This window comes from Trachypithecus francoisi, unplaced genomic scaffold (genome assembly GCF_009764315.1).
Source record: "Trachypithecus francoisi isolate TF-2019V2 unplaced genomic scaffold, Tfra_2.0 Lachesis_group10, whole genome shotgun sequence".
In the NCBI taxonomy this organism is placed as follows: Eukaryota; Metazoa; Chordata; class Mammalia; order Primates; family Cercopithecidae; genus Trachypithecus; species Trachypithecus francoisi.
This window is the reverse complement of record NW_022681455.1, coordinates 61,670,859-61,686,996: the sequence shown is the minus strand read 5'-3', so window position 1 is coordinate 61,686,996 and position 16,138 is coordinate 61,670,859. Positions and strand designations below refer to the sequence as shown.

At 36.1% G+C, this 16,138-nt stretch overlaps 1 protein-coding gene and 1 pseudogene across 2 annotated transcripts in view; both read left to right on the top strand.

Annotated features, from left to right (window-relative positions):
- Positions 1-16,138, top strand: part of EYS (eyes shut homolog) — a 2,089,174-nt gene that overhangs the window by 1,040,425 nt on the left and 1,032,611 nt on the right. The gene's annotated exons all lie outside the window — the stretch shown is intronic.
- LOC117088276 lies at positions 7,934-8,567 on the top strand (annotated as a pseudogene).

Below are 16,138 nucleotides of genomic sequence, written 5' to 3'. Positions count from 1 at the left end.
TTCTTGTAAATTTCTTTAAGTTCCTTATAGATGCTAGATACTAGATCTTTATAAGCTTTTTAGTTATTTTTAAGTTTTTGACTCTTTTGTATTGACACTTAGTTTAAAACACAAAATATTATTTAGCTGTACAAAACAATTTTCCTTCTTCATATCCTTATTAAATATGCTTTTTAATATTAACCTATTCTAATTTTTTCAGATTTTTAAACTTTTTTGTTAAAATTCAAGACACTCACCTTAGCCTAGGCCTCCACAGGGTCAGGATCATGAATATCACTGACATCCACCTCCACATCTTTTCCCCCTCGAACATCTTTGAAGCAATAACCTGCATGAAGTCATCATTTTTATAACAGTCCCTTTGCTGTAACACCTCCTGAAGGAGCAGCCTGAGGCTATTTTACAGTTAACATTGTTTTTTATATGCGGAAGGAATGCACTCTAAAACAACATATAACTATATGATAGTAAACCAGTACCATAGTTGTTTATTATCACTATTAAGTATTATGTACATAATTGTATGGGATATATTACTGGTAACCCTATAGGTTTATTTACACCATTATCACCACAAATATTTGAATAATGCTTTACACTACAATGTTATGATGGCTAATACCTCACTAGATTATAGGAATTTTCAGTTCCATTATAATCTTTTTAGACCTTAATCTTGTCACATATGTAGCACCACCAAAACATATTTATGTGGTACATGACTATGTTTGATAAGAAGGTAATATTAAAAATAAGTAAGAAACTCCTACAAGTGAATAGCAAAAACCAAATACTCGATTAAAAAGCTGGGAGGTATTTTTAGAGTGAAGTAACCAAGTTATAATTGCTCACAGAACTTAGAACTGACTTTTTTTCCCTAGTCTTGGAGACATTCATTCATGCCCTCAAAATATGAAGAGCAAGTAATTTTTCTCCTTTTCATGAGAGCCCCTGGCACAATCTCCTCAAATAAATTTAAACATTAAAAAATAGAGGAAGAGATTATTGCAGGGCCTAGTGGATTCCAATCTAGGCCCTGAAGCTACAAATTGCAAATCATGCTTAACTTTGTCATGTGTAATGGGTGGTTTCTACCTAGACTCAAATCATTGATAACATGTAGGGTTTTCTCCATTTGCACATACCACATGTTAAAAAAAAGTAGGCATTTTGCACACACAGTGTCATTAAATATAATTAATTTATTGGCATGCATTCTTAAAATAGAAAAAATGATAGAGCTTATCAATCCTCTTCTTCACTAGGATCTATACTAGAATTAGCCATTTCCCATGAACAGAATATGGCTTGTTCATGAGTTAATAATGAAAAAAAAAGTGGACATGATTTCACATGTTCTTTCTGGACTCTGAACTCTTAGCTGGATGTTCAAAGTCACTGTGCAATGACAGGCGTGTGTCTCATAGACATAGGGGAAGTGACAACCAGAGTAGAGCCGTCACCGTACTTTGTTCTGTGGTGCAGGTGCTCTATGGTCTCTCCTCTGCTTAATTATGCTAGAATATAGGTTTGCTCAGGTACCAAAATAAACTAAAATAAAGATTAGCATTAAAAGTTATGGACACAGAAACTATTTTGCTCTGCTTCCATAGATCACCTATTCTCCAAGGTGAACAGAATATATAAGCTTTTAATGAGTGTTTGAAATACAGAAAACTAATAATCATTTGATCATTATGTAGATTCCATGACCTAATACTGAAGTATAAAACAAAGATAATTCATTCTCATATTTTCTTTTATAATTTGGAAATATAGTAGAAACAATACAATAAACTATTTCAAGATTTAGGAAATGTATTAGAACTGCTCATAACTGTATTTTATGTAAATGTATTCTAATCATGTAGATTGTGTTAGGGGTTCTGATGAGGAGGAGAAAGAATACTTTCTCTTCACACTTTAAATGCTTGAAGAAAGTAAATTCCTAAGACTAGGAAAAGAAATCAGTAAGTTTTATTAGCAATTAGCATTTAGTTACCTCTCCCTAGAAATACACCCCCCACCAGATTTTTGATTGATTTGATTTTTTGCTAATGAGTTCTAAGAGTTTCTTATATGTTATTATTATTAACACCTTAGCCTAATGTGTATAACAACAATTAACATAAAATAAGAGTTTAAAAACATTATTTCCTATTCACTTATTTTCCTAACAACAGTATTGTTTATATTTCCCCTGTCCCTACAAAATAGATGAAGGAACCCTAATAAGGTTATTCTAGGACCCTAACATTTGTATAAATTACATTTTAGAATTTCTGAGAATTTGAAGGAATGTCGGTATTGTTTTAAGGTCTTTATAAAATTTTGTGGTAAATAGAAATTTTTAAATATTATTCAGGAAAGCAGTCAAGATTTTTATTCTAGGTACTTCTGTTGTATAGAAAAGTAATGGTTCTGAATGGAATTACCTAGCAAAGAACAATAGGCACAACTGGGATATAGAGAAAATAAATTTGAATACTTTAGTAGACATGCAATCTGTCTGATATGATTAGAGATTAAGATGCCTAAACAGATCTTTCTGGTAAAAACATTTTGATACTAGTCCCTTAATCATTTTATATGTGGTCATGATCATTTTTGCTAAACTTTAGTCTTTAAAGAAAAATCTGCATTATAACTCATAAAAATAATTACCTTCTTTGGTTGGTATACATGGACAATTTTCCTTAGTTTTCACCTTTGTCTCTTTTTTAGATTTTAAACTACCATATTACAAGTTCCTCCAGTAAACGGCATCACACCATAGTTTTAATTTCTTACTGTGAGTGAATAGTTTTAGTTTTCAAAAGCAAAATAACGGTTATCATAAATTTACTGAGATGTGACTGAAATGATTGTTGTATGACTAACCCATCTACCTTGTAGGATAAAAAAGAGTATTTGATTGTCTGAGGCTATAGAGGTCCAGCTCAGTAGAGTGAAAAAAAGGACACTCTTGTTCAAACCGGAAGACAAAAGTACTGTTAAATTACTGGCCAGGCGTGGTGGCTCATGCCTGTATTCCCAGCACTTTGGGAGGCTGAAGTAGGTTGACCACCTGAGGTCAGGAGTTCGAGGCCAGCCTGGCCAACATGGTTAAAATTAAAAATACAAAAATTAGTGGGATATGGTGGCAGGCATCTGTAATCCCAGCTACTCAGGAGCCTGAGGCAGGAGAATTGCTTGAAACTGGGAGGCAGAGGTTGCAGTGAGCCAAGATCGTGCCATTGCACTCCATCCTAGGCAACAAGATCAAAATTGCATGTCAAACAAAATTACTAAAATATGAATCATTTTCCTTTTTTGTATTGCTTTTCTCTCATCTTGTCATGATATTTTTAAAATTGCTATTATTGTTCTAAATAAAGAAGAATTAAAATTTTCAAATATGAACATAGACTAAACTGTTCATTTTCGATTGTGCAATGCCATTTCCTATACAAATATAAGGGCCTTTAACTTGAAAGTAGCATCACCAAAATTCCACAACACATATTTTATCCTGCATTAGTCCGTTTTTCACTGCCATAAAGAGCTACCTGAGACTGAGTTACTTCAAAAGAAAAGAGGTTTATTTGGCTCACAGTTCTGCAAGTTGTACAAGCATGGCACCAACATCTGCTCAACCTCTGTTAGGGCTTCAGGAAGCTTTTACTTATGGAGCAAGGTGAAGGAAGAAAAGACCTGTTGCAAAAGGAAAGAGGAAGCAAGAAAAGTACTAGGCTCTTTTAAACAGTCAGACATGTGGTAACTATTAGAGTGAAAACACATTCATTACTGTAGGGAGGGTACCAAGCCATTCATGAGGGATGCAGCCCCATCCAGCCCTTTCATGACCCAACAGCTTCCCACCAGGCCCCATCTCCAGCATTGGAGATCACATTTCAATATGAGGTTTTGAAGGGACAAATATCTAAATTACATCAAATCCTTATCAGAATGGTAGAAATACTGCACAAACTAACACAATTGTTTTTATTTCACTTCTCAGTGGCACACATGCTACTAACCTCTATACCTTTAGCATAGTGATAAACTAAAGAAAAACTATAAGGAAAAGGAACTATGGCTTGGAGCATCCATGGTTGGTTAATACAGAGGAGTAACACAAATAAAGGATATAGAGAGTTTTTTATTCATGATAGAATGTCATTGCATTCTTTCCACAGTTAAAGCAAGTATTGCTTAAATGGAAACTGTAGCCTCTTGATGATGTCAGTGCTCCCCTTCCTTATCCTAGTTACTCGATGATTCATGTAACACTCAGACTTTGTAGTAGATCTGAGTCTTCCTGAACTCCTCATGTTGTGGATCCACAAGAATTCTGTGTTCATAAGAAAATGGGCATGCTGTCTACAAAGGAAGCAGCACTGCTCACTGGCATGTTGCATTGTCCTATCAAACTTATCAGACCTCACTTGCAAAACATAAGTTCCAAGATGAAATTATTAAACATTTCAAGATGGTGACAGCAGAAAATGAAATTACACCAAGTGCCAAGCTTGTGATGCCATCCTTGTGGCTGAATCAGCTTTAGGAAAAGAGAGGTGAATGCTTCCAGATTTTGCTCCAGAGAAATGTTTTGTGATGATCATTGGATAATGAATTACCATTGTTTTTCTCTACCAGGTTAAAGTGTGGTTTCACTTTGCTTAACAATGGACTGTTATATAACATCATAAATTATATTTTACCCCAAAAAACTTGATCTTTTACTAAAGTAGAACACACATTTAAAAAAAGAAAACTGAATATTGAATTAGGAAAAGAAAGGAATACTGATATCAATGATATTTGATTAGGCTGTTTTGCTAAAGAAATGTATTTTATTTTATGATTTTTAAAGATGCACATCCAGAAACTTTTTATATCACAGTGATTATAAGATTTCTATCACAAAACCATTGGTCTTCATGCATGTAATAAGCTATCAGACACACCTTTTATATGCCTAGATTCAAAGGGATGAATAAAAAATAGTACATTACATTGTTTCTTCACAACTTGGTGACACATAATTTGAAAGGCAAACTATAATAATATAAAATGAAAATGACTACATAATGAAAATCATAAGGTAATATAAAATGATAAGTTGTATTCTTCTGTTTCCCAGAAAAGGACAAGTCCCTCGGATTCTTATACAATTTTTCTTTGTAGGAATTATTGTGAGTTTTTATTTTATGTTTCTTCGTGTGAATATTTTCTGTCTTCTTCAATAGTAAGCTTCCCTTGTCTGATTTTGCTCACTCTTATATACTACAGCCTTGACTCAGTGTCTGGCACAGTGGTGAGAACTAGCATATGCACTTAATAAATACTGCAATTTTGAAAATATAGAAATATCTCAGGACTCATTTTGCAATATAAATATAATGTTAAAAGCAGTTAGGAAAATGTTTGACTTACCAGGAAAGACTCTACAGAAAAGATAAAATAGTAACAATTACGATAATGGGCCAAAGGGAGGAACAACTTTGGGGAAGCTTTTATAATCAATACTCCTTAATGATTCTAGGAAAAATACTTTAGAGTAGTTTTATTGTCACTGAGTCATAGAGTTCGTGCAATACCTCTAAAAGAGTAAAGACTGTTTTAAGAAATTAACATTTCAGTTATTTCTTCAATCACTCTTTATGGAATTTTATTTTGAATATATCTAAAATATTCTAGGAAGTCAGTAGTTTCTTCGTTGTTGATTCAATATTCAAAAATAGAATTTCATTTTTAACTACATAATTTCTATTTATATTTAATGTATTTAAGTATCATTTTTATAAAAGGTAATATTCATAGAAATTTCTTCAAACATGTAATGAAAAAGGAATGGAAAGAATACATTTGAATCTAGCTTGGAATGTTTCAAAATTGTTAAAATTTAAATTGGTATATTTTCAGTGAATTTACTGTGAAGTTTTATTAACCAGTAGTATACGCTATCAGAAGAAAACCTTTGTAACATTATAGAAAGGGCCTGAGAATTTCAGTAACTAATTTTCAAGCATACAACCAATTGCATATATTACACTTAATTCATCTTTTATAGAACTGCAAGGACTAAGCTATGAGTTTGATTGTAACTGAAATATATAACTCAAAAATCTCTATTTAAATTAATCTAATTATATGCTTCTGTTTTCAGTTTCCCAGTGTGGATCATAGTTCTTTATTTTGTCTTTATTTCCATCCTCCTTTAAATAAGAATTTGTATCTATTGGTTATTATATTATATGCATTACTAAATTGCTACCTAACAACTTCATTAATAGTCAAACTACATTTATGTCAAAAAATAAATAATTTTGTCAGACATTATCCATCAATTGTAACAATTGTAAATATTTCTGTTTTGATATTTCCCTAATATTATTAAGGCTTCAATAATATATTACTCAAATGTGTACATTTTCCTTTCAGTTTAAGAAAGCGAAATCAAACTCAAATCATTTACTTGCTATGTAGTAGAAATACTTAAATAAGACAAAGTGTAAGTTATACAATTTATGTTCTTTCAAATTTTGTGTTTTTTCTTCTCATAGATATATTATTATTTGAAAATAGTAAATTCATCCAATTTTCAAGTCAGTTGTGTCACTATACAAATTTAAATAAATAGGATAGTGTATAGGCAGAAGAAAAAGTCAGAAAACTTGACCTATGCTGTACCATAAAGTAAGTAATTTAGTCTAGACACTTCAGTCTTACAGTATAGTCTATATTATGTCTTAATCACCTCATTAACATATTTAGGTTTATATAAGCATACCTCTGTGCAACATACATTAGAGAGAAACAAATAACTAATAGAAAAATAATAGAAGAATAAATACAGAATTATTATTCTGAAATCATAATTAATGAGAATGTCACTATGTGCAAATACTCAAAAGATATATTAAAATTAAGAAAAACATATGGTGGTCTTGATTTTATTCTTTATTTCTGAGAGAGCACTAGTAATACCCCTTCCTGTCAGTGTGTACATTTTCTCCAGTCTCTACTTTTCCCCATGTGGACACACATGTGAGCATATACACACTTTCTAGGTTAGTTTTAGGTAGAATTTATTTTTTCCTTGAGAGAGAACTTAGAGAAAATGGAGCAGAGTGGCCTCAATTTTTACAAAAATTTGTAAATGGGTAACAGAAACACATAGAAACAGTCATGAACAACTTATAACAGATTGTCTACCCGAACCTTAAAATTTTTTATAAGGAGATTGATTTAACTTATTCTGAGTTCTATGCCCTTACAGCTGTGTTTTCAGGGGAAAAAATCACATCAGAACACATGCAAACTAAAAATTGTGCCTATTGCATATGTCAGATAGTCTACTTTTCCCCTCCAAACAAAAATTATTAAGGAATACTTCAAAGCTTCAAACAAAACTTAAAAAAGAAAAATGCTAGAAATACTTTTTCCTATAGATAACTTACATGGATAATAAGAGGAATGTTTCCTAGAAGTAAAGGTTACAAAGTTCTTATTCACTTTAGTCCTCAACAAAGTTTTGCTGAATTATATTGCTTTATTGAAAATAGAATTTCTTCATATGGCCAGCAGTAAATCTACTTTTTTTTTTTTTTTTGGTTATTTGTTTCTACTTTTTTTTTTTTTTTTTCCCCTTAAAGTATCTGCAATATGGGCAGAAGATTGATGATTGGGTAAGCACCACAATATAATATTGTTATTAGGACTCTCATTTTCATCTAAGAGTTTCGTTTGTTTTATTGTTTTAAACATAACTGAAGGTATTATATTTTGTGGTATGTAAAAAAGACTTCTTCATTTCTTTAAAAAATAAATTAGTATAGCTTGCTCCCACCGCGGTGGGGCTGCTCATCTACAAGTTGAGAAAATTTAGCCTAAGAGGAAGATATGAGTGAGACTGAATCAGGAGCCACCGGGAAGCAAGAAGGCCATGGTGATTGTTGCCATAAGTACGCTGGCTACCATCTTTCTAGCTTTGTTTGCAGTCTTAGTGGTGTTTGACGGCAGCGCTACCGCTGGCTAGGAGACCTGCTGCAGCACTATGATTCCAAGTCCATTATGAGTCTGTTAGGTGCCATGGAGACCCAGTCTGAGCTCTCTGAGATAGAAATGGATGATGTTGTCATCACCAACCCCGGCATAGAGCCCATTCTGGATAATGAAGACTGGATCTAGGATGCCTTGGGCCTCATGGCCCACTGCATTGTCACCTTGAAGATTTGTCACACTTGGAGAGAAAAACTTGTTACCATGACAATGGGCTCAGAGGCTGAGAAGAAGACTTCAGCCACTGTCAGCAACATCATTGTGGTGGCTAAGTGGATCATCCCGAGTATATGATGTTGTGAAACCAGTGTACCCTCTGTTGGGCACCAAGCTCCTGGGTGTGTGTACGTGCTCCTATATGTCAGTCATCAGGTGCTGGTAACCAGAAATGCCTGCCATCTGAACAGGGGCAGCACTTGGAGGTGCTTTGAGAAGCAGCCCTGCTTTCTGAACCAGATAAAGGCCTCCCAGACCCCAAAACCTTCTTGCAGGAGCAGTTGGGAATTTATTGCTTGTAGACCAGCAACTAGTCATGAAAGCTAACAAGAATGGCTTAGATGAGCCTTCCACTTTTTCCTGTAGAGTTAGTTGTTCTCCAAGGCTCAGGAGTGTGTGCATAACACAGCTGGTGATGCCATTGTTGCAACTGCAAATTGTGACTGGTGAGTGGCAGTCTAATACCCCAATTAGGGGATATGCCATTCATCATTTGCACAACTCAGCACTGAAACTGATAGATGGTCAGCTTTATTTAGCTTACCCAGTGTTTTCAAGAAAATTGTGCTCCCATATAAGAAATCTAGAGGTTTCACATTAAACATTAGAATTTCTGGCTTCTCCTGAACAATCAGGTTTGGCAGTTGTGATTTGTGTTTTCAAACGAGATCAATCAGTTGGAGTTAAGTAGGGGTTGCCTCTCTTGGCAAGACTTGTATTCTCATCTTGCCTGTTTCATTTATTTGTATTATCTGCCTGATCTCTTAGGCATCTGAGTCTTTCCTCTTATTTAGAGGTTTGGGTTTGAAGCTTAACACTATAAAGTGATTTCCTTTTATCATTATGCCTACAGTTTTACTATACACCACTAGGTATATAGTAAATTTATACTTATGATTCCCTCAAAAAATAAAAATTCAAAAATAAATTAGTATAATTCATATGAATTTTGTTTTTATCTCTATCCTTTACTTTAAAAAAAATTTGCCACATCTAAGATGTTTATAAACAGACGATATGGCAAACATTTGCAAAGGTGTATGTGGAATGCAATTAATGAGCTAACAGGAATTTGGCAGTAGAAACACAAGTGTGTTAAAACATTTACAGTTTTCTCTGCAATCCAGTCCAGGAGTTAATAACATCTTTTTTTTTTTTTTTTAATACTTTAAGTTCTGGGATACATGTGCAGAACGTGCAGGTTTGTTACATAGGTATACACATGCCACGGTGGTTTGCTGCACCCATCAACCTGTCACTGACATTAAGTATTTCTCCTAATGCTATCCCTCCTCTTGCCCCCCAACCCTGACAGACCCTGGTGTGTGATGTTCCCCTACCTGTGTCCATGTGTTCTCATTGTTCAACTCCCACTTAAGAGTGAGAACATGTGGTGTTGGTTTTCTGCTCCTGTGTTAGTTTGCTGAGATTGATGGTTTCCAGCTTCATACATGCCCCTGCAAAGGACATGAACTCATTCTATTTAATGGCCGCATAGTAATCCATGGTGTATATGTGCCACATATTCTTTATCCAGTCTAACATTGATGGGCATTTGGTTCGGTTCCAAATCTTTGCTATTGTAAACAGTGCTGCAATAAACATACGTGTGCATGTGTCTTTATAGTAGAATGAGTTCTAATCCTTTGCGTATATGCCCAGTAATGGGATTGCTGGATCAATTGGTATTTCTAGTTCTAGATCCTTGAGGAATCGCCACACTGTCTTCCACAATGTTTAAACTAATTTACATTCCCACCAACAGTGTAAAAGCATTCCTAGTTCTCCACATCCTCTCCAGCATCTGTTGTTTCCTGACGTTTTAATGATCACCATTCTAACTGGTGTGACATGGTATCTCATTGTGGTTTGCATTTCTCTAATGACCAGTGAAGATGAATTTTTTTTCATATGCTTGTTGCCTGCATAAATTTCTTTTGAGAGGTGTCTGTTCATATCCTTCACTTACTTTTTGATAGGATTGTTTTTTTCCTTGTAAATTTGTTTAAGTTCCTTGTAGATTCCAGATATTAGTCCTTTGTCAGATGGATTGCAAAAATTTTCTCCTATTCTGTAGGCTGCCTATTCACTCTAATGATAGTTTTTGTATGTTTATTTGTTTGGTTTCTGGTTTTTTGCTGTGCAGAAGCTCTTTAGTTTAATTAGATCCCATATGTCAATTTGGGCTTTTGTTGCCATTGCTTTTGGTGTTTTAGTCATGCAGTCTTTGCCCATGCCTATGTCCTGGATGGTATTGCCTAGGATTTCTCCTAGGGTTTTTATGGTTTTATGTATTATGTTTAAGTCTTTATCTTGAGGTAATTTTTGTATAAGGTATAAGGAAGGGGTCCAGTTTCAGTATGCTTTATTTTTAAAGAGAAAGTAAATAGTTATCTTATTCATGTAAAAAATCAGGTTATTTGATAAAATCTATGATTTTCTTTTCTTCAAGATGAAATTGTAGTTGCCCTATGTTAAAAACAGGAAAGCAGAAGTAAATGGACCCTAGACATTGAATTGCTTGCCCCAAATGAATACTTAAATTTCCATTAAGATCACATTTTAGAATCTTAACAAGAGTAAGAGTTTGTATATCACTAATACAAATAATGTCAAATTTTCAGACAGTTTGCTCTTGTTGCTATCATCTTTGTTATTGACACAGGCCAAGTGTTGTGGCTCATGCCTGTAATCCCAGAACTCTGGGAGGCCGAAGTAGGCCGATCACTAGGTCAAGAGATGGAGACCATCCTGGCCAACATGGATAAACCCTGTCTCTAACTAAACATATAAAAATTAGCTGGGCATGGTGGTGCACACCTGTAGTCCTTGCTACTTGGAGGCTGAGGTAGGACAATTGCTTGAACCTGGTAGGCTGAGGTTGCAGTGAGCTGAGATCACACCACTATACTCCAGCCTGGCAACAGAGCGAGACCCCATCTCAAAAAATAATAATAATAATAAATAAAATAAGTAAAAATAAAAGTTGTGTGTGTTCTTCTCCAAGTTATTCAATCATACAATCTCCTTATCCCATGTTGGCAAATATAGGTCATCTAGCACAAGTGCCTTTGTTTGCTATTAATCTTGTCATTTCAACATATCTAGGTGGTCAGAGCTTCCTTATGTCTTTAGAATTTATCTGTAATTTACTGTTTTTTCTCCTGTCTCACAGTAAGTTTGTTTCCTTGCTTTCACTTTGTGCAGAGAGTCATTCACAACTCAGCTGAGCCAAAGCTTTTTTTGAAATCAGTAAATATCTCCCTCCCTTGCATTTTAGGGCTCTTGCTTCATTGATATTTCTCTTCTAAATGTAAATATATTTAGATCATTTATTCATTTAAAGTAAAAAGTAACAAATTTAAAAACACTTCTTTTTTCTAATACCCCTTCAAGCTTCACTCATTTTTTCCTTCCTTTCACCAATAAAATCCCTAAGATTTTTCTATATTTGTCATTTTCCTTTTATATTTTCTCACTAGATGCTTTACTTTTCAAAATCTTCCCTTATTGATGTCTTTGCATGCGTAACAAAGCTTTCACCTGTACAGCTATTTCACCAGTTAAACCAATAGTTTCATAATTAAGTAACTTTTAAAATTCTTTCTTCTCCTTGTGAATTGATGAAATGCTTTTATTCCTTGGTGTATGAGTCGTTTCTACCCATAACAACTTTGCATTAAAAAAAAAAAAAAAAAAAAAACTCATTGGCATCTATTAGGTTGGTGCAAAAGTTATTGTGCTTTTTACCATTACTTATAATGACAAAAACTGTGATTACTTTTACACCAAACTACTTACCACCCTGTTTGCCAATAAACATCTGTTTCTTACTCATCTATGGGTTGACATTAGTTCAGCTGATATAAATCTCGAGCAATAAGGCCTGTTTCCTAGCTGTGAACTACGTTCACCCATTTCTCATCCTTCTTAAACCTAAACATATCTGAGACACATCCTCTTTACGAAAAAAGATCAAAGTGCAGGAGACCAAGTTAAATCACACAAACACAGTTCAAATTCTACTCACATAATTTCCACTATCATCCCATTAGAAAAAGCAAGTCACACAGCCATGTCCAACATCAACTGGGTAGGGAAATACATTCCTTTCACAGTGGGGACAGAAACTGAATACTTGTTAAGCAATAATATAATTTATTTCACTTGGGTTTCTTGATACTGTGTCCGGAATTGGTGGGTTCTTGGTCATGCTGACTTTAAAAACGAAGCTGCGAACCCTCGTCTTAAAGATGGTATGCCTGAAGTTTGTTCTTTCAGATGTGCAGATGTGTCTGGAATTTCTTCCTTCTGGTGGGTTCGTGGTCTCACTGCGTTCAGGAGTGAACCTTTGTGGTTATTGTTACAGCTCAAAAAAACAGTATGGACCCAAAGGGTGAGTAGCAGCAAGATTTACTGCAAAGAGCTAAAAAAACATACTTCCCACAGCATGGAAGGCTATCTGAGGTCGCCAGCAGGGTAACCTGCTTTTATTCCCTTATCTGGCCCCACCCACATCCTGCTGATTGGTCCATTTTACAGAGAGCTGATTGGTCCATTTTACAGAGAGCTGATTGGTCCGTTTTGAAAGGGTGCTGATTGGTGTATTTACAATCCTCCAGCTAGACATAAAAGTTCTCCAAGCCCCCACTAGACTAGCTAGACACAGAGCACTCATTGGTGCGTTTACAAACCTTTACCTAGACACAGAGTGCTGATTGGTGCATTTACAATACTCCAGCTAGATATAAAAGTTCTCCAAGACCCCACCCAACTCAGGAGCCCAGCTGACTTGCCTAATGGATCCTGGGCCGGGTCCACAGGCAGAGCTGCCTGCCAGTCCCCGGCCATGTGCCTGCTCTCCTCAGCCCTTGGGCGGTTGATGGGACCAGGCGCTTCGTGCGCAGCCCCGGTTCTGGCCTGTGCCTCTCCCTCCACACCTCCCGGCAAGCAGAGGGAGCTGGCTCCAGCCTCGGCCATCCCAGAGAGGATCTCTCTCAGTGCAGCGGCAGGCTGAAGGGCCCCTCAACCACACGCTGAGGCCGAGGAGGTGCCCAGAGCAAGCGAGGGCTGCTAGCACATTTTCACCTCTCAGTACTAGACAGCCTTAGTAGTGATAAGGCCAGGAGGCAGGGAAATTCTGGGCAGAAGAGGGCAGGTCTCTGGCAAGGATCCCACCCTCAAACCTGGAACTGCAGTCCAATTTGAGAACATGTATTCCTGTTTCCTCACTTGAATGTTGCCTTTTCCAAAACCACCTATAGCCTGCTCTGCCCCGCATCGTGTGCCCATAAAAACCCCAGGCTCCACCAGCAGAAAGCAGAGAAGAAGAGAAACATCTAGATATCTGAGAGAAGCAGCTTGACTTCAAAGGGACAGCTTGACAGCGTGGCTTCAGAGAAGAGTCTGGCCAAGGACTGCTGAACTCCTAGGGAGGACTGCCCTACGACTCTATCTGCTTTCCAGCTCCCCTTCCCACAGAGAGCCACTTTCATCCGCAATAAAATCCTCCACATTCACCACCCTTCAATTACTTAGTAAGACCTGATTTTTCCTGGAGGCCAAACAAGAGCTCAGGACCCTTGGGTGCAGACAATGAAGACTGTCACACTGACTCTCTGACCTTGCTGGTGGAGAGCAACCACCACATGTGAAAAGGCAGAGGGCCCACTCAGCTGTTTAAGACTTAAGCTGTGGGCAGATGGCAAAGCTAAAAGAACACTGTAACACGGCCAGGCGCGGTGGCTCACGCCTGTAATCCCAGCACTTTGGGAGGCCAAGGCCGGCGGCAGACGAGATTAGGAGATCAAGATCATCCTGGCTAACATGATGAAACCCCATCTCTACTAAAAATACTAAAAAATTAGTCGGGCGTGGTGGCAGGCACCTATAGTCCCAGCTACTAGGGAGGCCGAGGCAGAAGAATGGCCTGAACCCGGGAGGCGGAGCTTGCTGTGAGCTGAGATAGCGCCACTGCACTCCAGTCCGGGCGACAGAGCGAAGACGTTGTCTCAAAAAAAAAGAAAGAAAAAAAAGGAAAAGAAAAGAAACATTGAATTAGGAATTTAAAGCAGTTAGTATTTATTAGTCCTCTGGGGCTTCAGGAGTTGTGGGTACTCTTCACTAGATGCTGCCACAGGGCCACCACAAAGCTTTGCTCCTGACAATGCCCAAAAGCACTCGCCCTGGCTCCTGCACCTATTCACCTGTACTCCCCCTCCTGCGAGGGGTGGAATGCAATAAGACTGAGTGAGGGGAGTCCACCCCAGCCGCCCTGAAGAAGCGGCCAGCTAGTTCCAGTGCCCATGCACTCCAGTTTCCACCCGTGAAGGAGTCAAGGAAATTTTCTGCTTCAGTAGTGGTTTCAGTTGTATCTTCAAATAGAATTAGAAGTGATGATATAGCTGACAGACATCATGGTACTTAGGTAGGTTGTTCTGGACAAAGTAGTTATTAGGCTGCTTTGTAAAGAAACAGCCTATTCCTCTGAGTTATTTTACAAAATATATGTCATCACCTTTGGTTCAATAACCATAAATTAAGTCCCTAATGTGTACTAGGATTGACTTACTGTCTAAACATTGTGTTATGAGATTGTGTGCTAAGATGATGTTGGCTAAGATAATTAATTAATTAGGGTTTCTTTGTAAATATAAAAACAAGCCTCACCTTTACTTTTGACTATTTAATTCCACTGATCATTTTATCTTCATTCACAAGAAATTCAAGGATTTTTTTTTCTGGAAAATAATTACATAGTTTACTATTTGTAACACATTTAAAGAGAAAAAAGTAGCCTCAATAACGTGTTCCCTGAGGAACTGGTAGGTGATATGGCTACTGTTTGATGATAGGTCAGTGCAGCAGAGTTGAAATTCATGAGTAAACTTGTAAACAGCTGGGTAACCCATGGTTTATATGTATGCAAAGAAATAAAACAAACTAAAAGTCTAATAAATTTTTTAAGTACCAGAATTCCATGCTTTGTGCAAGTGAGAAAACTGAAGGAAATGGTATCTCTGAAAAAAAGCATAATTCACAATGCAAAAGTATAAGCATCGTCCTACCTCCAAGACAAAACTTTAAGAATTTAATACGTTTAATTCCTCAGTCTAATGAGTGGCTTCTTCTAAACAGCATATCAATAGCTTGATGAAAACAAGCTTCAAATTATTTGTTTACATTTACTAGCAATTAAAAATTATATGTACAAAACATTATACTTATATTTTTATATCCATATTCCTCTGGAGAGAATTCCAGTAACATCAGTATGCCACCCATCACTTTGTTTGCTCACTATTTGGTGACAGGATTCATTGCATTGGCTAAAAACTGAGATTACTGTAGTGCAAATTACGCATGCATGCTCAGTTGCAATTCTCCTCTGTATGAGGTTCTTAAGTATTATTCATTGTTTATGAAATGTTTCATTTGATAATCTGTTTTGAAAGCCTGAAATGGAACATTATGTTTCTATGGAGCCCTGTCTTATAGATTTTGTTTTCATTCTACAGGAATTATATTTTAAGTATTATATCTGCTTTTGGCTATGTTTTCTTGCACACCCTTCTATAAATCTTAATATATTACTATCACTCATGTGAAACAGTCATTAACTCCATTGAATAGGGTTATAGGATTGAATTCTACAAAAGGACTTTTCTGGTTGAATTACTCAGGGCTATATTCTTCTATTTACTATAGAATAAAAGTGTTTTTTACAAGAGCATTTCCAACTGAATCTCTTCTTTTTTCTATCTGAACATTTTGGTACAAATATACCATGACAGAACTTTAAACAATATAGTTTTATAATATCTATAGTTAGCTACTACGTCATAAACCATATTTATTTAAATAAGATACATAG